The sequence below is a fragment of the Dermacentor variabilis genome, chromosome 10, assembly GCF_050947875.1.
Source record: "Dermacentor variabilis isolate Ectoservices chromosome 10, ASM5094787v1, whole genome shotgun sequence".
In the NCBI taxonomy this organism is placed as follows: domain Eukaryota; kingdom Metazoa; phylum Arthropoda; class Arachnida; order Ixodida; family Ixodidae; genus Dermacentor; species Dermacentor variabilis.
The window spans coordinates 42,477,911-42,500,594 of NC_134577.1; the positions used below are offsets into that span (position 1 = coordinate 42,477,911).

The 22,684-nt window shown below is 48.4% G+C and overlaps 1 protein-coding gene across 2 annotated transcripts in view; it reads right to left on the reverse strand.

The window, feature by feature from the left end:
* LOC142560412 (uncharacterized) overlaps positions 1 to 22,684 on the reverse strand; it is a 398,440-nt gene that overhangs the window by 60,431 nt on the left and 315,325 nt on the right. The gene's annotated exons all lie outside the window — the stretch shown is intronic.

The window sequence follows — 22,684 nt, forward strand, 5'->3', positions numbered from 1 at the left end:
TCCGTAAAACTTTAAAAATTATCCCCCCGTATCAATTCTTGCAATACATTGTAGCACTTAAAATAATGAAACAACTCAAATGCAGCCCCACCACAAGAGTTATCTCTCGAGACCTTTCGGTTGAGGCAATAGGCGCGTATATCTGAATTACAGATGTTCCACGTAGACGTACGAATGAGAACAGAAAAACTTCAAAACCTCGCTGCGCGCGCCTTAGTACAATTTTAGGAGGAATCAAACATATCAGAAAAATTCTCAGTTATACAATAATTATTGCTCGAATTGTTATTATTAACAGGCGCCCTTAATTACATGTTCATGACGTCTTCGTATTCACGTAGCATTTGTATTTGTTGTGTTTAGAGTGCGGCATTAAAGTGCCCAACATCATCTGTGTGAACGTCTTCGTTTTGTGAATATTTATGATGTGTGAACTCATGTATTGCATGTGAACATTCGGTCACGTGAGCACATTCGTTTATGTTGTAGTACTGAGACTTAGCAAGTGAATGTTCGTTTATGTGTTTATAGTCAAATTTTCTGATTGCCGACACCTTTCCGCCGATAAGTATCATGTAAGAGAAGAGGCGTAGCCGGCACCACACATAGGCGCCAACTTCTCCTTAAAGGCATTTACTAAAGGAGAGAGAGGGAAAGAGAGAGATAGACAGGCACACGATAGGAAGTCAATCGGTCACATATGATGATGTCTTCAAAGAAGTGTTGCAGTGCCCTCATTGTCTTATGCTGCACTGCTCTTTAAGGCCATGGACTCAATACATCTGCAAGTGGGAAAACCCCGGTGTCAGTCAATTAACGAGAGCTATCTTCCGAGGTGCTCTCTATGCGTAACATGCTTGGGGAGAGTCGAAGAGTAGGTGGCATACGTCCTCGTCGCTTCGGCCCCACTAACATGTTCGTTCCGTCGATCGTTCTCGTTTGGATCACTGTTGGCCATAGTCGTGCCTTATTCACTAAACCAGCGCGTCATAATTCTAAATCCTTTCAGAGAAGCGGAGAAATCTCGCTCGGCAGGATCACCGATGTTACTGCACTGGTTGCCAAAAGGTTACCTATGCTTGCGATTAAGGCTTTCACAGTTGAGTGCAGTACGCTTCCATTTTATTTTCTTCTGTTTTTTCTTCAACAACATATATAATGTAGTCGTTAGAGAACGGAATATAAGAAGGAAGTCTCGGCGTCAGACACTCTACTGGAAACCGCTTTGTTTAATGTATATCAATCAGAACGTCAATAAAATATAATTAGAATAACAGAATGTATCAAGAGTAACCAGAGACAGCTTAAATAAAAATCGTAGACCTCCCTACAATGCGATGCTTCTGGAAAGCAAACACGCGCAAACCCAGCCGAAATGTGTCCCGCGGTCGTCCGAGTTCCAAAGAATGCAATGACGAGAAAAAAAAAAAAAGCGGTGGCATTAGTGATACCACCTAAGGACAAAGAGAACACAAAAAGGAGCAACCTGATTACCCGCCATCAAAGGCCGGCTGCCACCAGCTGTCGGCCTTCTCAATTCTGGCTCAATTACGGGCGGCATTGAATTACATCGCCGGCGAGAAAACGCAACCCGGACACCGGTGAGAGAGGGGGGAGAGAGGGGGAAACAAAAGGCACTGAGAGGGCGGACGTAAGAAAGCCAGGACAACACCAACGATAAAAATGAAATGGTAACGTTTCAAAACAAAACAAAATAGGGACAGCCGGAGGAAGGCACGCCAATCGGAGAGCGCGCATGCGCGAGCTCCAAGTTCATTACGCCGGAGGCCCGTAAATGAAAGCGACTGCGTCTCGGCGACGAGACGTTCGCAGGGGCCGCGCGAAGTTTCGCTCTCTCCCTCTCTCTCTCTCTCGTCAGCACGTGTACGACAGCGGCGGCCCCCTAATTTCATTAAAATGCGTCCTTAATGAGGCATAAATTGAATTAATATTCTGTCGTGCCGCGTATATATATATAACCCTTTCTTCCCTTCCACGCGCCTTCGCGTTTCGCCGTCACAGCTCGCTCTCGTACCTCGCGTTTACAGGCGAGCGGGCAGCCAGGCGGGCAGCGCGGAGCTCATGAAGACGTCGCGAGTACACAATTTCGCTAAAGCAAAACGCTGAAAAGCGACGCAGTATATATACATATATATACATATATATATCGGAGCAAGTAAGTTCCTTCGTGACGACAACGAAAGCGGCAGCCCAGAGCCAGCTACAGCCTTTAATATCGCCGCCAGATACGCAGCGTTTCCGATCGTTCTGCAAAAAAAGGGGGGGGGGGGGGTAGAAGACCGTTCAGAAGTCTTCGTTATTAGCGCGACGTTAATTAAGGTTCCTGCTAAGCACACGCCGCGCCTATATATACGCACGCACTGTCGAGCAGCAGCCGCAGTGAAGCGCGCGGTGTTCGCATTAAAAACGGATTAAAGTTCTCGCGTTCGCAATCCGCGGTGGTCTTTTCGTACCTCGGATTCGCGCACCGCGCAAAAGTGGTTGCGAGGGCCGAACGAATGAGAGAAGCGGAGGAAGGAGAGGGGGAGGGTGGAGCGAGACTGAGATTTCGGCGGCGCCCGGCTATTAACGGGTCGCGTTTTTCGAACACTGCAGCGACGAGTGAGTGAGACTCCGATTTCACCATTCAAAGCGTTTTGATGATGGCGCAAGTGCTGTGTGCGTGTGGCCGCCAGAGAGCATGAGGAAGTGATTATCGATAGAGAGTGACCGCCCCAGACGCGGTGATTTTTTTGGTAGAGGCAGCCTTGCAGTTGCCCTCAGAAGCTTCCTACCCAAAAATGCATGAATTATCGCTTCGTGATCGGCGTTTCAACGCGTGTTAAGAATGTCGTGTTGCTGTAGCAAAGTAAACAGCGCTTCGTTCGAGAATAGTGACGAAGGTGGCTCGCTGTTTCCTCGAAAAAGCTGGCTTACTTCGGCATGTTCTTTTCTAAAAGCCACTCTCTCACTTGACCGGGCGAGAAATCCGTCACGTTGCTATCGATGGGCTGTCTTTGCAGCCTGCTCCTAAATAAGCGTACGTCTAGGAAGGTCGCAGATGATCTTTGAGCTCCACAAGCTTAACTTCGCGAAAGGTTCCGAGTTTCGTTATTTTAGTGTTCTCCGTGCGATTTTTTTTTTTTCATTTTCAGCGGAAGGTCTGAACCAATAAATTTCAAGTAAATCTCGTACGCTTTCACTCAGAAAGAAAGATTTGCGTTTCCTTCAAGTCAGAGAGGAAGCATCGCGCGCTAGCATAAGAACCAACGAACGCCTCCATTTTTAATAAGGTTACGTGCTTGAATGCAAAGGTGAAACAGCTTTTGCGTTCGGTTGCTTCAAAATGCTCAAAAACTGCTACTACTTCGCCTACATTAAAGAAAATCAACTGACCAGCGTTCCGTAAGCACAAAACCATATGACAAATTTTTCAGAGGTGCGTAGTTAAGGGCCCTTTCGTGTGCCAAGCTTTGGGATCATCGCTTCACAAATGCCACATTCAAGGTACCATGGGTGGCAAGGTTCAAGGTTCACCATGGGTGGCAGAGCGGCAATCAACGCGTCTACTCTGAAAAAGAAAGTCGCGAGAACAAGTTTCCCCAAGAGCGGCCGAAAAAAAATCTGCGGTGATCCAGAAGAGGGAAAAAAAAGAAGAACTAGAATTAACGCCGGCAGAATTCACTGAATGAAGTCCTTCTTTACCCTAACTCGTACTTTCCCGGCGTAAACGTTCTTCTTTTCTGACGCCTATTTACCGAGAGCCGACACGTTTCTGGTAGAACGCCGCAGCCGTCCTCATGGCTCAGGGTTTCGCGTTCCGTAATTGCTTCAAGCGGTGTTCTCCCATTTCTCGCGTTCCACGAGGAAACCGGGGCAGATTCCAACGGGTCTCGTAAAAGGAGCGTGCACCGCGAAAAACTTTCGTTCGCAAAACTGTTATCTCGGAAAGATGGCAAAACAATCACCCTAAAAAAGAAACACAGGGAAACAGAAAGTGTTTGGAACGTGTACGTCGGGTTTCGAAACTGGTCGAGAGAGCGTCGGTTACCAGAACCCGGAGAAAGACGGGGAAAAAAAAAAGCAATGTATAAGAAGTCAGCCACGATGAAGAACCGGCGCAGTAGTCGCGGCACCGAAGCCAACGGAAACCGAAAGCCCATTACTACGTCACGCCTCGCTAAAGTTTCAAGACAGTCGGGGACAGATGCAGGGTCTGGCATACGCGGGTCACGAAAGCCATTACTCGCCGAGCGCCCGCGATTTTCTGCCGCAAAGTGAGCCTATATACGGCTGCGAGTCGTGGTGGCAACTTGTCGGGCGCTCGCGCTCGCTTCCCGTGGCATCGGGGAACGCGGAGAGCGTTACCCGGAACCACACGCGGTGTCCAATGACCGGCAAAAACGCGGCGGCCCCTCCTGCCCGACCGGCGGCGCGGAGACGAAAAGATGAAGCGAGCCAAGCGTTCATATGAGCCAGCAGCTAGCGAAACTCGCGCGATAACGCTGAGCAACGGACATTCATCATAGGAGCTAAAAAGAGAGAACAAGGAAAGCGAATGTTGCATCAAGGTAGATAAGTTATCAGGTGGCGGCCCTATCACTTCCACAACTCTATACAACCTACTATTCTTCGAGTGCTAAGTGCACGGACGGCATTTTCGAGCGATAACTTTCGGGGGACATACTGTTACTTTCACGGCATCTCGCGCAACCCGCCGCGGTTGCTTAGTGGCTTCGGTGTTGCGCTGCTAAGCACGAGGTCGCGGGATCGAATCCCGGCCACGGCGCCGTATTTCGATGAAGGCGAAGTGCAAAAACACTCATGCACTTAGATTCAGGTGCACGCTAAAGAACCCCGGTGGTCGAAACTAATCCGGAGTCCCCCACTACAGCGTGCGTCATAACCATATCGTGGTTCTAGCACATAAAACTGCATAATTTAGTTTAACATTTCGCGCGACTCGGAACCGGACGCGTCGGCGTCTTACGGCCGACAATGTTCCTAGCACTTGTGCCAAGACTGCTGTCTCTGCGCAGTACCAGGAACAGAGTCAGCTGCATAGTTCAACACGTCCGGTGCCGAGTCACGCAAATATGGCTGCACCCACGAAGATGATCGCTCCGGAAAGGTTGTGCTAAGAGAATTCGGTGCTCTTTTTGTAACGAGATGAATTATCTCCACGAATCAACTTTTCATCCATAATAAACCTATCTCGCTCTCAATCTATGTAGTAACAGGAAACGAAAGTTAACCTATACGACGATCAAGGTAATAGTGTCGGAGTATATCACTGTCGTAACATTAGCTTCGGACTTATATTGAACTCACAGCTGCCCATTTGCTTCTTCCCCAAGTTCCTCGACGAAGAAGAATTAAAGAGGAGAAATTAAAGTAACGGGCTCCAACCGACCCGTACACGGAGCTCACCGCTTCGTTAAGCTTAACAATGTTCACGCGTGCCGAAACACAACTGCCCCGAAGCCGTCGCTAAAGCCTAGCGCTTGCCCTCACGCAGAAGTCAAGCGCTCGCAACACCACCGTTCCCGCGTAACGGGCTTCGGTCAAGCACGGAAACGGTAGGGCCTCCGGTCTCCGAGCCACCACAACGCCAGCGAGTACCGGCAACGCGCCGAGGGCGAAGCTGCGCAAATTGCTTCCGCGTGTCGACCCGCTAATTATTTCGTTCATTGGAATTTTAAACTGCAATCAAGCTTCTCGCCTCGCCGAGGAAGAGCAGGGCACGATTTCCAGGCTAGTGGCAGCGGCTCCACAGAACTGCCAGCTTTACTGCGCGCATAGTCGAGGAAACGGGCTCTCGGAAAACGCGCCAACACGTTTCCGGTGCCCCCACCCCGCTCTCTCTCTCTCTCTCTCTCTCTCTCTCTCTCTGTTAAACGTTGGTTCCCTCCAATTCTCACACACTCCAATACCTTTCCTCCTTCCATCTCCGCACTCCCCCTTCAGCTTACCTTCCTTAATACCAAGCTTTCCTCTCCAAATTCTAACCTCTGTCACTCCACAAATCTCTCTCTCTTTGTCAAACGGTGTGTCCCCACACTCTAACGCCTCCCTCCCCCTCCCCCCCTTCCAATCCCTACCGTTTACCTTCCCTAATGCCTAACTTTCCTCTCCAATTTCTCACCTCTACCCACCCTACAAATAAGACTGCCGAGAGAGCGGAAGTGGGGCGGGAAACAGGAAGAGGCGGGAGACGCTCGTTTCCACAAAACTGCTTTCCGCTCAAACTCCAATCGGTGAAACGAGCGGAACTGAAGCCAGTTCATCCCCCCTCCCTCCCCCCGCACTCACTCCCCGAACAATTAGCGGCGCGACGTCGCCGCGCCGAACGTCATTTCAGCGCTCATTCAAACGGATGAACTGTCGCGACTTTTTTCGTAACGTCGGGAAAATACGTGGGGAGGGAAGAGTCAACAACAACACAATAACTGCACATTTAGCACACGGCAATACCGAAACTCTTCGCATGGTTGAACGCTGTGATGACTTAACGAGGTTTCCTCGCTCGCGGAATAAATAGTTGTTCATAAATTACGCCGCGTGGCGCGAGCAATTATGCCGCAAATTTCAAATCGGGCGCGTAAACATACTGGCGGAAATGACTCAGGAGGCACGCAACCCGTTTAGAAAAAGTTCAGGTGCGATAATTAAACGAGACTAACAAGACGCGGCGACTGTGCTTTCCTCGTTTCCCTTGGCTACCCTCCATGCACGCCTTGCTTTTTTTTGTCTTTCTTTCAGGAAGGCTACATACCTTCCCTTGTTAGTTCATGTTCACTGCGCGGACAAAAAGCCTCACTCAGTCTGATGAATAAAGCCGCAGAAGAGAGGCAACGAAGCTGCCAAGTCTTTCCCAAGCTGCGTTCCTGCAAAGGCGTGCTCGTTATCAGAAGGATATTAACAGTGTTTCGTTCCGAGCTTTCTTATTTCCTTCAGCTCATGCATTTTCTTTGTTTCACGCAAAATAGAGTGAAGGAAAGGAGGGCAACAGTGCCGGCGCCCGGTTGGCTACCCTACACGCGGGAAAGGTATAGGAGGGAAACGCGTGACACTCTTGCAGATGTGATGGAACTATAGAGCCCATTAGGTGCAATTGTCCAAACTTCGGCTATTCATCCTCACGATCAACGTATTCTCTATTCTTTCTGTCTACACCCTTTCCCCTTCTCCCAACGCCCAGTAACGGGTCAGATCATTGATTCAGGCCAACCTCTCAGCTTTTCTATCATAATAAATACTTCTCGGCTCTTCAACAATATGCTTTTCGCACTAATCTCGGATCGTTAGATCAGAGACCCCTCACAGAAGCTAAGATACTGGTGCCTTGCCCCAAGAACTCTAGTACGAACACGGAAACCAACGCTCTAATGCGCCTTGCTAAGAGAACCGGACTAGATGAGTGCTTGTCACAATATACGTGAGTGAACCTTTCGCGTGAGTAGTCATTGTTACCGTTCCGATTGAGAGTTAGTCGCCTGACGCAGTGAATGCGCGAAAGGCTACGACGTACTCTTACTGTGCACAGGGTAGCAAGGAGGCACTTCTTGATAATGCGCGAGGATGTAAGGAAAGGCTGCGGTATGCAGAGCACCGTCTTTAGGTAAAGTTATTGCATTTAAATTTTATTGTGTTAGGGTTCTTAGGGTACTTCACGCACTTTTCGAGGGCCAACTATCTATTTATGTATGTTCACCACCTATTGTGCCAGTGTCCTAAGTTTGAAGCACAGAGCAAACCTATGAGCACCGCATTCAGGAAACTAGATGATCGTCTTCTGAGTGAACAGACAATACTAGAACACCAGCCCCACTGAACGTCCGCTCACAAAGCACTAAAGGCTCTTTTGTGCTTTCTGAGAACTCCTGGATTGTGCGAGTGCCTTTTGCTCTGAAGTGCTGTTCATCCACGTCTCTCTACCCTCATCTCTTTCTTTCTCTTCCTTTCTTCTATTCCCTTTCTCCCTTCCCCCAGCACAGGGTAGCCAACCGGACTCTTGACTGGTTAACATCCCTTCCTTCCTTTTATTTGTCTCTCTCCCTCTCTTGTATCCAACCGTTCTCCAGCCTACCTGGGTCCCTGGTAATCCATTATTGAAGGGGTAACGAATTGGGCTGCTGTGCTGAGGGAACATGGTTCCAAGCCAATTGTAAGATCAATTTCGGTCACTGAGTATGAGGCAATGTATAAATAGGTGCTGCACATCAACGAACCTCTTTCGCAGTGACCATAAGTCATTGTGAAAACGCGACTGGGATAAAGCTCTTTGACGCCGACTAGAAGCACTGCGTATTTGTCAATGGCTCCGTATGGGTCTTCAATGACTGCCTTTGATGTCAACCTCGGTACGTGCCAGTAGGTGCGGGCCGATCTTCAATGAACGCCTTTGACGCCAAGTTGACTAACTAGTTACGTGCGATTGGGAATGTGCCGCTCTACAGTGACGAAAGTAATCCCTTAAAATTCCCCTATGCTGAGCGCAAACGACGCCACATCACGAGGGTTCCTCAAGAACAGCAGCGCTACACATTAGCAGGCTGCGATACAAATGTACTGGGTACGTTACACTTTTCAACGAACGCCTTTCACGGCAACCTTTCAGCGAGCTGCGCCACGAATGCATTGGCTATGCGCCACGAATGCATTGGCTATGCGCCACTCTTACACGGGCCTCTAGCCAACTTGAGTCACTAAGCATGAGCCACTGAGTGTGCGGCGAGCGAGGGAACTATTCTCAGCGTTCGCATGCACCAGCGCGCCACGCTTCTCATCTCGTGGCCCACGCGCGGACTTCTCGGCAGCGCCACTAGATGGCGCAGCGTGTCCAGGAAGAAGCACGAGAGAGGAGCCGAGTTCCCCGCATGAGGCGTTTCTCAGCGTTCGCACGCACGGGCCGGCCATGCATTTCGGAGGCCACGCGCAGGCTTCGCGGTGTCGGCGGCGCTAAATGGTACCGAGTGTCTTTAGGGAAGCGGGAAAGAGGAATGGCGCTGTAGTATACGCCTCGCACATAACTCGTCGTTTCGACGGGGGCAATACGTTGTGTAGCTAAATTGATTCGATGCTAAACGCATTAACGTCGACAGTCATTGTGAGATGAGTTCTGGCGAATTTCATCTATCTATTTTTACTTCCCCGGGGACAAAGAAAAGGAGCGGGAGGGGGTCCAGATCCAACGCTCAAACCAAACCATACGGAGACCCTGCTGATAACTGTAGTCTGCCACAGACAACGTGCAGCGTTATGCGAACGCCAGAGGAGCATCAGTCAGTGTGAACCAACCAAAGTGTGATGAATGAACATTACAAACCTTTCTAAAAACACAAGGAGTTGCAGGCAAGAATGTGGAAGGTCCTTTGTGTTCTCAAGAGGAACTCCCGTTTCCACACACTAGACTGGGCACAACAACTGAAATCTTTCTGTATCTCCTGGCTGGTTGCATGAAGAGGCGCTGAATCGTGCTCCCTAAGGTGTCGCAGAAAATAGCACCTCTTCTGCGCTCAATCTCTCTCTCTCTCGCTCTCTCTCTCTCTCTCTGCATGAAGTCCAAAGTGTAGAATCGCTACGTCCTTTCTTGAATTACCACGCTGTCGTATATACAAAGACCTTGTCTTTATAAGATGCAGTAGCTTTCTGAAATGTTTGAAGGACTTATTTGATGAACGTACGGTAAATACCTCAGGGACACTGCAACTACAACCGACGCTTAGGTGTACCAGCTGCCGGCCTCGATCACGAGGCTTAATTTGCCTGTCCACGACCAACCGCGCCACCACAAAGATAGGCGATGCTCTCGAGTAAGGCCAGGCGTCAGAAATCTCGATCTGCGCATAGAAACTGTACAGAGTCGGACAAATGTTGTAAGCCTGAGCTGTTTTGCTCTATCAAAACAGCTCGGGCTTACAGGTTAATTTTGTCAACCAAAAGAAAAATTCGAGCGCGAATGCACACTGTAAAGCGTGCTCTGCCACCTGCATATCATTTGTGAAAGAAAGCCCGCTACCAGGAGAAAAACAAGATGATTGCAAATGAGCGGGCGCAGTAGGGGCGAGAAATCGCCAGATAGACGGACCTCGCATCTTTATACATGTAATTTAGGTCGCGCGCTCTATCGTACATCAAAGCACACGCGAGCGCATAAAGTACGTACGCTACGCACGTACACAAAAACCATTCCTGCGCATTAATCTTGCCACAGTTCCCAGCCATCGCGGCCACCTCGGCGGGCCGCAACGACTCGTCTACAACTAAAGCACCGTGACGGTGACGTGTGGTCGATGCTGTCCTTCGGCAACGCCCCTTTCTAAACCGACGTCCCTGGTTCACGTAGGGGCAGCGCGCTTCCCCGCGCTATTCTCCGCGTTCGCCCTTTCTCAACCTCCTCTTCCAACGCGTGCGAAATGCCCGGCAGAGAGACCGATTCAGGGTGCCTTCCATCAACCATTATTTATGCAAACCACACACACACACACACACACACATACAGACGTAGGGACAAAAAAGCGCTCGGTACGAGACGCGCCGGCGGAAAAGCGAGACTAGCCCGTCGCCCCCCAGCGGGCGAGCAATTGAGGGCGGAACTCGCAATCGTAAATGTGTGTGTATTTATGTCACCGCGGCCCCTCCGTGTAAGCCGCGACGGGCTCGGACCATCAGGGCCGAAGCTCACGTATGTACTTGTGGTAGTAGTAGCAGTAGTAGAAGTAGTACTCCAGCCGCAGGTAGAGGCGCATGCTAAACGTGAAGTATATTGCCCGCTGCGCGCCGCTGGCTGCTGTTCGGAAACGAGTTTCGCATTCAAAACGAGCGCGCTCTCTCTTGAGAGGGCGGGGAGCCATCAGTTCCCACGGAGTGGAGTCGCGATCATGAAAACTGCGGTACACCCGAAGGATAAAGTACCATGAAGAGAGAGAGAAAGGTAAAGAAAAGACAGGGAGGTTAACCAGAGATTATCTCCGGTTAGCTACCCTATACCGGGCGAGGGGCTAAGGGATGCGATAGGTGAGAGAGAGAAAAATAATTAACTTTACAATTATAGTTACTGGTGCCACAATAAACGTTTCGGTCGTCTCTTTGAAGTCGATCTGTATCGAAGTTTTCTAAGACTATCTAAGTACGAAGTTGGAGTGACTAGAGAACGATCACTGTAGAACTTATAACGTGTAGTAGTGCCTGTTACGCATTGGGTTATGTCGACGCCGACTCAGTGAGGCCCCGCGGGGCACCGGCGCCACAGCCTTATCACTCTGATGAGATAGAATGGGCTATCCCATGACTGAATAAGCTGTGGCTATCAGACTGAGTGTCGAAGCGTCTTTAGGTTGACGATCGTATCGTATAAGCTTGAGCTAACTTCAAAGACAAAAGCACGCGCAAAAAGATACCGACAAATAGTTCGCCACTATATTATACTAAACGAGCAAACGGTTTGCTCAAGGACAGAAAAATACCCTTTAAGAAGTGTGTAGAGTTCGCCTTCAAAACTTGTCTAGCGATTATTCCTGGCCAGAGAAAAAAGATACGTAAATCGTGAAAGCAATGAACCATGTAAGAAAAAAAAGCGAAGATTAATAAATACGCTCGAGGAGGTGGACGAGGAGAAAAATGAGTTATTGAAAAAAAAAAGAAAGGACAAGCAGGTGTCTAGAGACATGACGAGTGAAAGCTAGTTTAATGCGGTCAAAAGATGCTCTCCAACTATAGGAGAAGTATCTCATCATCAGTGCAACAGTATATCAGTCTCAGTTAAATAGTCTTAGCGTATCGTACCCCAATACTAGTAAACCTGGTGGGTGGGCGGCAATAAAAGCGCTAAATGCGAAACATTGAGACGCTCTGCGTAGAAAAACTCGCTCTGAGACGTTGTCGCGTGGCAGGAATCTTCTCTCAGAAAGCAAACAAAAAAAAAGGTTCCAGAAAATGCCTCCATCAACGTTAATATATTGTTAACTCTCCAATATAAAGTTATTATAGCATAAACTTTAAACGTACTGAGAGTAGTGCTCGCTTTGCTTGGGCGCACCACGACAATCTGCCGCCACCAGTGCAGCCTATCGTTGCTCTGGCGCTGGTAATGCGTACAGTTTAAAAAAAGAGACTTTAATAATGTGCAGCGAGGTAGTTGCAACATTACCAGCGCAGTGCGGCACCGTCAGATGTCATTACTGGAGATATACGTTCTCTGGGCTGATTCCAGATGACGATGCACATTTTTGGATGACATAAAAGGAGGCATGATATAACACTTGCAAGAGGCAGTCTTTGGTAGGAGACGACAAAGCATCCTATAGCAGTCGAACCAAACTAAAGCTTTCGTTTGTTCGTGAACGCTCGCCCACGTTTCACCCGTCACCGGGCACCAGCAAGGCTTCTAACGCAACAGAGTTGACGATTTGGGTGATGATTTGAATTACAAAAGTAGCCGCTCGTATTTGTGAGCTTCAGCGCTAAACCAGAGCAGACAGAACGAGATAAGGGAAAGAAAGCCCACAGATCAATCCACAGCGCCACATGTTCGGACACACGGCTGCTCCGTCACAGGACAGGTAGACATCCCGAAACGGTGGGCTTCAGAAAAGAAAAGAGCGAGAGAGAGAGACCAAAGCAAGGGGAGGAGTAGGACTGCTAGTCTTGCATGTCTGTCTTTCGGCAGCCGACCATTGGCGAAGGTACGTACCATCGTGGAGCCACTTTTAATGTCCCGCGCGGCAGAGCGCTTGTCACACGGCTGAATAATCCTGAACCCATTTTCATTTCGCAGACGACGCCTTTCGCATTTATACCGCTTCCACTCTCCATCCCCCCTCCCCGCACCTCGCCCCCCAGCCCACTTGCCCACCTTCCCACCGTGCACATCCTACTATGCAACAACCCTTCGCCAACATTCATGTCGGTCCCTCATTGAGCTTGATGATTTTTTCCCGCTTCGTTATTTCACTTCGGTCACGGCGAGAGGGCGGGCTGTGAATCCGAAATGACGAGCACTGTAGAGGGTGTCCAAAAAAACGAAAAATGCTGGAGGGAAGTCAAGCCACCACGGCGCCTACCTCGTCGTACAACCATCAGCGGAGCGAGACGGCGCGTTTTTGAGAAGAGCTTGCATTCGAAATTACGGCAGGCCGGCCAGCCGTCCGCCCCGTGGGTTCATTAATATGGACACTTTCGGTGGGGGCGCCTGGCGCACGCAGCGCTGCGGCGACGAGTACAAAAAAAAAAAAAGAAACGGGTTTCGATGGTTTTTCTACCTCAGCGACAAAGGCAGCATTCAGCACTAAGGCCAGGTTAATCAAAAACTGGTGACCGTCAGTGACGTCACTACGGTGAACGCTTGATAACGCTAGGGCCAAGTCGCAAAGACACGCCCGAAACGTTAAAGAAAGTGTGCATGATGGTAAAAGGAACACCGCGCACGTCGTCTTCGGTATGGGAAGATTTTGTAGGAGAACGAGCTCGTGATAGAACAATATTTAACGCATTTCTGGCTTGTCTTTTGGGCGTGCGACGCTAACCGGCGAGTTCATTTTACACTGCACGATGACCTGACGACTTTAGGGATGACCAGGTCACGTGCACCACGCGACATTAGTTTTCACCGGCGATCATCTGGGTAACGTCGTGACGGAGACTACGACGCATCCACCCCGTAGCCTGACACGGCTGCGTCGACGCCAAGACACGCCTCACCAACAATGCGGCGGGAATGGTTTACATAAAACTGCCGCTTAAACACGCACTAAGAACATGGAAGAGTCACGTGACTTCAGAGTTGCCGAAGGTCGCATCTATTCTTTAGAAAGAGAGTGAGAGAGATAAGATAAAGTCAGTGAGATTACCCAATCGCACGTCCAGTTCGGTACCCTCCACTGAGGTAGAGAGGATATAGGCACCAGAAGAGAGAAAGAAGAAGGGGACAAAGAGAGCTAGTATAAGCACAGACTGTGAAAGCACACATCGCATCAGTAAACTGCCGCTGAGACATGTCGGCTTGATCTGCAGCAGTCTCGTTGCTCCTTTTGCGCCGCCGACGTCCCGCGGACGTGGTACAAGCACATTCATTCTCGAAAACGTTCCTTCCATTCCCTACGTTGTACGAATTACCAAACGTGTACCCAAAAGGATGGCTAATAATTTTTTTCCTCATAACTGAAGAGGTTAGTCAAGCGAGACGATTCGCCTGATACCTCAAGGTGTAATAGATGAGGAATTTAAAAAATAGGTTGAGAGAAAAAGACTTAAAGGAGACATGCAACCTCACGCGAAGCACACTTGCACGACAACTCAAAGAACTTTTCAGTCGTTTACTGAAGCATGTACCCCGCAGCGGGGCTAATTCGAGAAATAAATACACAAGAGAGAGTCGGCAGCGATAAACGCAGCCCCACATCGTCGACACGGCAAGAACAAAGTGCATGGACCCGAACACAAAACCCACTAATCTTGTTCGCTCTTTCGGGAAGCAACAGACAATAGAACGTAACGTCACTCCGTTAAGAGCCTAAAACCACGCAGCCGACAATAAAGCAGATAGAAAAAAAAAGCGCAAATGGAAGGAACAGGGCAGTACCAGCCTATGCGCTTTCATGGCTGTACAGCCGTACAAGCGTAACGCTGTTTTTTTTTTTTTTATTACTGCCATCCCGTCGCTCAACAAACTTTCGCTACACTGTGTACAGAAATTAGCAGGGCATTTGCTCCACACGGGACAAACCGCGCCGGCCGATAACATCTACGAGCCTGTGCTGAGAAAAAAAAAATAAAGAGCCGGGACGTAGCGGATGACCAAATGAGAGAGAGAGAGAGAGAGAGACGACACGCGAAATAAGCGGCGCAGCCAAAACGACGCGCATGCGCACGGGTGGGCGGTGCGACTTTACTTGACTGTCAGGGCTGACTCTGCGGGCACGGCGAATGACAAATTACAAATTCGAGTCATAAAAGCGTCGGGGCCGCCGCTTTAATTACGTAAACGAGGTTTTTCGCTCTTCCTAATGGTTCCGTAATGTGTTTCAAAGTTGCCCCAGCAGTCGTTTCGCAGGCGTGTTTGCGTACGGACGCGGCGCAGGAAGGGTAATGAGCGGAGGGAACGTAAGAAAAAGATATAACTCAAAGAAAGCTAAAAACGGGAGAAGGCAGCAAGAGAATGCAGAAAAAGAAAAGAAACAGGTAAATGTTTGCTGCTCTGAAACAATCACGAAACAAGCAGACTTTCTCTTGCAATAGAGTACCAGCTTCAAACATCGACGCATCCTTAAGGGCCTAAACTAGTACCAGTTTAATTAATATTTAGACCCGCCCTTCTGCTTTGCCTCTCCAGGTCAGTGAGCATGCATTGCAGTTGGTCCCCTGAGTTACTAAGCAAGGCAATATCATCAACGAATCGCAAGTTACTAAGGTATTCTCCATTAACTCTTATCCCCAATTATTCCCAATCCAGGTCTCTGAATAGCTCCTGTAAACACGCTGTGAATAGAATTGGAGAGATCGTATCACCCTGCCTGACGCCTTTCTTTATTGGGATCTTGTAGCTTTCTTTATGGAGGACTACGGTGGCTGTGGAGACGCTATAGACATCTTTCAGTATTTTTACATACGCTACACCCTGATTTCGTAATGCCTCCATGCCTCCATCAATGAAAGCTTTATTTAAGGTTTGGTTATATTCCGCACATTTCTCTGTCATCTGATTGATAGTGTGAATGTGGTCTATTGTTGAGTAGCCTTCACAGAATCCTGCCTGGCCCTTTAGTTGACGGAAGTCTAAGGTGTTCCTGATTCCATTTGCAATTAGCTTAATAAATACTTTGTAGGAAACGGACAGCAAGCTGATCGGTCTATAACTTTTCAAGTCTTTGGCGTCCCCTTTCTTATGGATTAGGATTATGTTAGCGTTCTTCCAAGATTCTGGTACGCTCGAAGTCATGAGGCATTGTGTATACAGGGAGGCCAGTTTTTCTAGAACAATCTGCCCACCATCCTTCAACAAATCTGCTGTTACCTGATCCTCCCCAGCTGCCTTCCCCCTTTGCATAGCTCCCATGACTTTCTTTACTTCTTCCGGCGTTACTTGTGGGTTTTCATATTCTTCTTGACTATTCTCTTTTCCATTATCGTCGTTGGTGCCACTGGTACTGTATAAATCTCTATAGAACTCCTCAGCCACTTGAACGATCTAATCCATATTAGTAATGATATTGCCGGCTTTGTCACTTAAAGCATACATCTGATTCTTGCCTATTCCTAGTTTCTTCTTCACTACTTTTAGGCTTCCTCCGTTCCTGAGAGCATGTTCAATTATATCCATATTATACTTCCTTATGTCAGCTGTCTTACGCTTGTTGATTAACTTGGAAATTTCTGCCAGTTATAGTTTAGCTGTAGGGTTAGAGGCTTTCATACATTGGCGTTTCTTGACCAGATCTTTCGTCTCCTGCAATAGCTTACTGGCATCCTGTCTAACGGAGTTACCGCTGACTTCTATTGCACATATCTTAATGATGCCGGTAAGATGCCATAAGATATGGCGTTCAACCTGTCATCAAATAAACAGGTTTCGAGAGACGGCATAACGGGGGACTCCACATACATCAAGACCACTAGGGTGAACTTAACGTACATCTAAATATAAGTACACGACCGTCGTTGCATTCCGTTCTCGTGAGAATACGGCCGCCGCGACTTGGAAACGAACCCGCGACTTGGGAACGAACCCGCGACCTCGTACTCAGTCGGAGAACGCCACAGCCACAGCGACGTGCCAGACAGGGACCTAAAAAATGGGGAAAACACCTCGGTCTGCGACGCCAAAGGCGAGGCGGACGAAGATGTCGACAACGCAGTCAACGCCTTCGAAATTAGAGAGTGGAGAGACTCTTCTTGCCTCGGAAGCACGGTTTATGAATGTGAGGCCGAGGAACCACGTTACGCTCAGCCGATGCGAAGAACAGCTGGATTCGGCGCACAGACTTACAGCGCAGTCGACTGTACATGCTTAGTACATACTTAGTGCATACTTAGTGCATACTTAGCACAGTATGTACATACGTAGTACAGTCGCTACCGCCGATGACAAATTTATTGCGCGTGATCGCACCGATGCACGTGAAACTCGAGACTGCCAGACGACGGGAAACGCAAGAAAGGAGAAATTCCTGCGCCCTGTACGAGTCACGCTGTTGAGGGCACCTTTAAAAGTCAGTTACAAACTTCCGTTGCGAGTATCACCACTAAACACAGGGGACAGAAAGCGAAGAACCACGGGACACCGTGCTGTGACCCATCCTTATGTGTTAGAGTCATGTTGTGCTAGCCTAATATGTTACAAACACGGAACCGTAATGTACTGTGGCATTTGGTCATTCGTCACGCTTGTAGAGTACAGCGTACTTGAGTGCGAGGGCGAATATATGCTTGACAAGTGCTTCCACGAGTCTTCCATGCATACTGAACCATATACACTTAGCTCGACGTACCTTTCCCGCCACCATCATCACATGGTATCATTTTGATGTAATCCGTTCATTACATCCTTTATTCACCATCGTCCGCCTTAGCGGTGTGGCCTTGGTCTCTAACGTAAGGGCAGGCATCGACACACCGCAGTAAGCGCTGTCCCATACACTGACAAAAAAAAAAGAAGGCTGTAATGACAGGAAAATCAAACTTGGCACCTGAAGCAAGGGCGTAAAAGCTGTGAGAAAGACAGAGAGACAGAGAAAAAAAATGTAACGAATACTTCGGCACGTGGGCGAGAAAGGCGCGTCAACCGTGGCCGCCGTCATTACCGAATTTCATCAACCGGCCCCGAAAAAACTCCCGTGGAGGGGGAGGGGTTGCAGCGGCGGCCCGGCAATTACACACCGCGGGAACAACGTCCTCCCGTTTGCCTTTTCTTCTCCCTAAAAAAAGTGCCCGCTCGGGATCTCTTCCATGCTCTCTCTCTCTCGGGCTCGCGCAAAAACGGATGGACTGCTACAGTGTCTACCCTTCCCCCCCCCCCCCGCCCCCAACAGCCCCTCGCCTCAAACTCTCACTCCGTCGCCCCTCGCGTCTCGAGCTGCTGCCTACGTCTCGCTTAATTATGCCAGAAAAGTTTCAAGCTGCGGGCCAGCCTTGTTGCAAGCAGCGGCGTACGGCTCGCCTTGTCTCTTTCCTTTTGTTTGGCCCGCAAGGCTGCAAGGGCACACTCACTTGGGCGACGGGAAAAGCGGTGGACCGGCTCGCGCTTCGCATCGCCTCCCTCTCTATCCCTCCATCCCTCCCTCCCTCCCTCTCTCTCTTTATATATATCTACTATAAGGAACGCGGAGGCGAGAAAGTGCGCGCGTCTCGTGTATACGGTTTTCCGACGACGACCTCATTACGTCGAAACAGCCAAGCCGAGCCCGAAGGGTTTGCGACAGTGAGGCGCCGTTGGGTTGGATATGGGGGGCGGGGGGGGGGGGGGAGACATTCGCTTTTCTCGCTTCGGCAACACTTTATCCCCCCTCCGGCGACCGCAGCGTTGACGTCGGACGGCCGCTTTATTAATAAAATAATTCTTAATAACGAGGCACCCGACAGCTCCGTCACAGTTAAGTTGCGAGTCAATCCAGCGACGCTCCGTCGACGTCAACCCTTCGGGCCCTCGCGACGCTACTTTGCCCGGGGTCTTTGTTTACTTGCGCAAGACTCTTCACGCCCTCTTTTTTTCGTCCTGCCCTTGGGGCGCAAAAATAGCGGAGCCTGTTTTGTAGCCGTTGATTAAAAGAAGGTGAAAGAGGCTCTGAAACGCTTACCGCGTTCACCCTTTCATGTGATTCGATACTTGATCTCTCGACCTTTCTTTCAGCAAGATGCCCGCAAGAGCGTCATATGTTACGAAAGGCAGCAGTGTGGTTTTTCAACCGTTATGGGAGCAGCACGAGCCCCGAGATCGGGCAATGAAAAACAGCGCTCGCGATCTCGAAGGTCTGTGCTAACTTGGTGGTTTTGTAGCGTCTCATTCTACGTGCAATGCTGAAGAAAATCCAGCCAACCGAATTTAAAGGCCGCACACATCCTCTACACAGAAAGTAAGAAGGCGTTCTCTTGATCGAACCTCGTTAGAAAAGACAGAGCCGTCAGCTCAAACGTGATAATCGAAGATACGTAGGGGTGTGCAAGTAAGCTATTTTTAAGACCGAATCGAATACAAATCGAACAGTGGCAGAAGAAAATTGAATCGAGCACTTTTCGAATGGTTATCTAATGATGAATCCCAATTTTCGCAATTATTATAAAACAATCTTCACCGTACTAAGGACGCCAAGTTCCTGTCATTGGATAGCTCATTATGAAGCGCTGTTCTATAAAGGCACGAGTGGAACATTAAGACCTAACAAACATTTTTTTTTTCGTGCACAAAACTCTCCAGAGAGTGAGGATGGTCGCTGCATAGATGATAATGTATACGGCTTCCTGATTGACGTAACCTACTCCATTAAGCAATTTCTAAATTTTTTCTGTGAATGCTATGCCCACAGGTATGAAAATTATCGTAAGTTTGCTGGAATTTCCTGCCTAATTGGGCACTGTTAACCCACTAAAATGCTCCAAAGCTATTCGAAAACTATTCCGTTCGATTCCAAGGCCGAATTAAATACGGCATTCGATACATTATTCAAGAAGTTTCTTCGAGTACTCGCACACCCTCTAACGATGGAGTGTTAGCGAGTTACTGACTGCTCTGTAACGCATTTTCTGACGTGGCTCCAATGTTTAGCCGCTCGAAGTAATTCCTCGTGCGTATAAAGACATTAGAAATTAATGCAAACCGAATCAAACGGTATGAATATTACTAGGGGGAACTACTGTCGCGCTACTTGGCGTCGGACGAAGCGCAGCGAGACGCCAGGACAGGGGGCGCACAACAGGGAACAGACACACAGCGACAAACAAAAACGGATTCACGTAAGCGCAGTGTGTGCGTCATTGCATCTCGTGCGCGTGTCCTGGCGTTGCACTACGCCTCATCCGGGTTCAACATGTCTGACCGACAAACCGACATCGCCACCTTCGTCGACTGAACTTGTCCAACTGCCGGGACGGCCATGCTTATATTGCACGAGTCTGGCTGTCAACGTGGAAATCATTTTTCTTTGATTCTAAACCACGTCAAAAAACACGTGCATGATTTCACCACGCGGTGTGCTGAAGTCGTCGAATCGTAGCAATAAAGAAAAAGGCAAAGAAGGCGAATCAGGACAATATAAGCATATACAGTGAGTTTACGTTACGTGATAAAAACTGTGTTCACTATTTTCACGGAATGTCAGTCGCTTGCAGAAATTTCTGGAGGGGCATTCGTGTTCGCCTTTGCTGCGTGTCTGTGACATTTAATCCAGTCACTGATCACTGATGTGCGAACGCCCACTATTGATTGATTGATTGATTGATTGATTGATTGATTGATTGATTGATTGATTGATTGATTCATTAATTCCTTCATTCATTCATTCATTTTAAAAGAAAATAAATTTCCATTTCGTCCCCACCTAAGTGCGCCCGCCACGGTCGTGAGTTGGACACCCTACCTCGTGCTCAACGGCAGAACGCCATATTCACTGCACAATGGTGGCTGCCACTTTTCGGATAACAGGTGCATGCGGCTAATACACGCATAATACACGTGGCGATATTGAAAAGACGGATAGCGCAAAGTATCAGAAAGCAACGAGAAAGAACGCACATGAGCGGCGCCCCCTGTCCATCGAAGAAACGTCGAAAACAGTGCTTTATCTCCGCCTCATATTTGTCTTTTGTACATGCCGACAAAGCATCGCGACAATAAAAAAGCGCGCCTAATCTTAAGGGAATCTTCGCACGCTCTGTTCCCGCTGAAATAAATAGGGTCACGGAGGGGTACATTAAGGGGAACAATGGGGCCAGCTCCCCCCCATAAAACCTTCTTCAATAACGTACGCCACGTAATGACGTTACTTTATTTAAACTATTCCTATGCGTTCATTCCCAAGGCTTTCTTTGAAAGCAATTGTTTCTCTTTTTAAGTGTATAGCTGTCTACCTCACGTTTTTTTTTACATTTTTATGTCTAGGTTAAACACCACGTCTCTTTCTTTCTCTTTTTTTTTTTTTTACTGCCTTTCGCCCCACGCACTTGCTTTTTTATCACTCGGCTGGCTTTTCTTCCTTTATTTCTTTCCTTTTCTTTTTTTTTTCTAGATGCTTTTATACACGAGGCCCAAACTCCCTACCCCATGGCTCTCCTCCACCCTGCACCCTCATCGCCCCCCGACCCCTGCAGGGCAACCTCGGAACCCTCCTCTCCCGGGACAGTTAAGGTGGGTGCGGTTCGTGTTTTTAATACCACCCGCACACGCGCCTCCGCTAGAAATAAGGTGTTCCGCGGGCCGGAAACAATGCGCCGACCTCGACGAAGCTTAATGACTTTCTTATGCTGTCGCCGTGCTCCTAGAAGGAAAAGCGCGCGCAATGTGGAACGGGGCAGTAAAAGGAAAGCGGCATCGCGACAGCATACGGGCTTGAAAGTAATGAAGAGGTGAAAGGCCACAAAACTTATTAAGGAGGCTTTAGAGCCTTCGCCGCAATTTCTTTCTCGTTTTTCACTTGATGGTGCATTCATATGCCGCATATATTGTTCTTAATGATATTAGTCACAACGCCACGTCTTCATTTTGTCTTGCTGGATTAACATATACAAAGTTTTCGAAGTTAACTTCGTGTACCAGGGGTTTCATGTAACTTGAACTAAGCATTTAAAAAAAAGAACAAAAATGAAAAAGCAGTACACTTTACGCGAAAGACAGGAGCTGCATGCTTTTCGCTATCGAGAATTCAGTCGCTTACACATTTTTTAAGTGCACTTAGTGATCTAATCAGCCAAGTTCGAACATGCAAATGTTTAAGTATTCGTATTAGTTCACACGTTCGATTACAGAATTTGTAGAGGGCGCTCACGAAACAACCAATACATGCTCTTTTCGCGATGTTATCTTTTACGCGGTGCTTCTCTCCGGAGCTCTGAAGAAAGCCGGCAAAGTATACAAAAATCTGACCTCAAAGCGCGTTTGCGCATCTGGCCTCCAGCGTGCCCAACCGAGTTTGTGTTCTGTAGTGATGTTTCTTTTATTTGTGTTCCGGAAGGCAGCTTAGAGAGAAAATGAAATAAAATGAGAAGCGGAGAGGTCAGCCCACGTGGGAATATTCGGATTACCATCTTGCACCGGAAAATGAGGGAATAAAAGATAAAGGAACGGAGAAGTGCACAACCCGAGCGTGGAAAGCGATAAGCAGAAAAAACATAACACCGAAGCGTTAGGGTCGAACGCCAGCAGTTCGAAGAAATTGACCCATTTTCTCCGTTCACTCGCTTTTGTGATGCCCATCTTTCGCGCACAATATGGTTGTATCTCTACTCGAGATGCCAGCGATTCAGTGCCAGAGCAATCTTTCGCTAATGAAGAAAACTAGAACAAGTATCCCCCAAAGAAAGAAAGGGCCAACTAAGGGTCGACGTTAAAGAAGTCAAGGTCGACGTATATGCTGCTTCAAATGATTCGATGAATAAATTCCGATTATATCTTTCTGTTCTCTCTCTTTTTCATGTTCATTATTCGCTCACTTCGTATCTTATTCGTACAGTGTTTAATTCATGCGCAATTACGTCGACC